A 2,136-nucleotide genomic window follows, 5' to 3' on the forward strand; every position below is an offset into this window, starting at 1 on the left:
TTTCTGTAAAACTCCCATCAGATTTACGTAGGACTCCTAGTGTGTTCGTGTGTGATTTTGATAATAATTTATGCATTCTTGCGCTTTCACGTGTGCATTTAATGTCACTACACATATTTTTGAATGATTGTCTACGTGCTTTACGTATTTCCCTTTTAAAATCACGTCTTTTAGCTTTCGCTGTTGGTCTGAAAATTCTGTGTCTACCCCTATTCCAAAACTGATTACATTTCCTTTTTAGTTTTTCTAGTTTGGGATTCCACCAATTATTGTGGATCCTTGAGTCAACCGTTTTTTCAGGACATGCTTCATAGAAAGACTCGAGTACCGCTTTATGAATGTGTTCTGCGAGTTGATCAATGTCATTTGTGTTATCGATGGTCATGTATTTGGGATCTAACTTATGCCTTAGGGATTCCATGGAAACAACTTGATCCATCTTGCGAGCTGGTCTATATTTATGTTGGATTTTACGTACACTGTGCCATTCGAAAGTTATATATTTGTGGTCTGAACATGTTTCCTCGTTTGAAACTTTCCAGTCTTTTATTTGATTAATAAGAGAACGAGATGCCACGGTAATATCAAGAACTTGACTGAATCTTGCATTGACAAACGTCGGTTTGTCTCCCTTGTTGAGTATTTCGACATCGAATTGAGATAGGATTTCTAAAAGATCTTCACCTCTTGTATTCGTATTTGTAGAGCCAAAAACAGTGTGATGCGCGTTGCAGTCCATGCTTATCAAAAGTTTTTTGTTATTCCTGCTGCAGTATTCCATTATTGATGATAACTCTGTTGGGAACTGTAGATTTCCGTCACAGTATGCAGAGCACAGAACGACTTCATCAAGTTGTTTTCCTACCTGGATATCTGCCATTATAACAGTCACGTCTCTCGTGCAGATTATTAAATGTTCTTGATATTCTGTTGATAGGCTCATTGGAAGTAAATTGGCGGTTATGAATTTGGACATGTAGGAACCGACGTTGTCTTAGACTGTATGAAATTTCGTGATTCATAGTGATCTTGCCAGCCAATTGTTGACAGTCGATTCTCTTCCTCAATAGGTCAAACGCGAACATAGAATCGATGACCGTTCTTCTTTTTTCAAGTGTCTCCATATTCAGGAGTTTCAATCTGTTTTCATATGATGGTAATGTGAAAGTATTATTTCGCCAGCCGAGGTTTCTTAAAGCAAATAGCAGAAATTGTTTTTGTACAGATTCAATTTTTGCTGATTTGCAGGCACCAATCATGTTTATAACAGATTTTTTATATATATTTTTTTACCGCATTTCGAAGAAAAAATGCGGTATTAAACTCGACTTGTCGTGTGTGTGTGTGTGTGTGTGTGTGTGTGTGTGTGTCAGTGTGTGTGTGTGTTCCGGTGTGCCCCAAAATTTTTTTTTGTAATTCTTAGTTATTTGAGGACCCTGAAGGTCAGTGGGCAGTTCCTTGGGTTGTGAGGTGTATGGAATTGTGAAAGGGTCATGAGGAGTACGAAAATGTGAAATGAGGAGTACGAAAATGTGAAATGAGGAGTTCGAAAATGTGAAATGAGGGGTTCGAAAATGTGAAATGAGGGGTTCGAAATTTGAAATGAGGGGTACGAAAATGTGAAATGAGGAGTTCGAAAATGTGAAATGAGGAGTTCGAAAATGTGAAATAAGGAGTACGAAAAGCAAGGATACATATGCAACATCGAAATGCGGTTTAGTATGTCGTTCTTTAGACGACTACTTTCTCTATTTTTTAATATATATTTTTTTTTAAATATATTTTTTTAATTTTTTTTTAATAGAAAAAAGAAATTTTGCCCTCTTTCCAACGATATATATTTGCATTTGAGATGATTTTTCTATACGATATGAGATGAAGGTACCTCGAAAATGCCCCCAAAATAGCCAAATAGGTCCTTGCTATCTCTTTAACGGATCAATATTTTTCGCTCAAATTTTAGGTATCGTGGGGATTTTGATCATAGAACAAGATAAAATAACTTTTAGACACAAAAAAAAATTTTGTGGCAAAAAAAAAATTCTTAAATAAAGTTGTAGTTAATTCGGATCCATTCTGCTTTGAATGTCGCTTAGGATATTAGTTCTTATGAGGCTCGCTTTTTTTCTCTTGTGT

The sequence above is a fragment of the Culicoides brevitarsis genome, chromosome 3, assembly GCF_036172545.1.
Source record: "Culicoides brevitarsis isolate CSIRO-B50_1 chromosome 3, AGI_CSIRO_Cbre_v1, whole genome shotgun sequence".
NCBI lineage: Eukaryota > Metazoa > Arthropoda > Insecta > Diptera > Ceratopogonidae > Culicoides > Culicoides brevitarsis.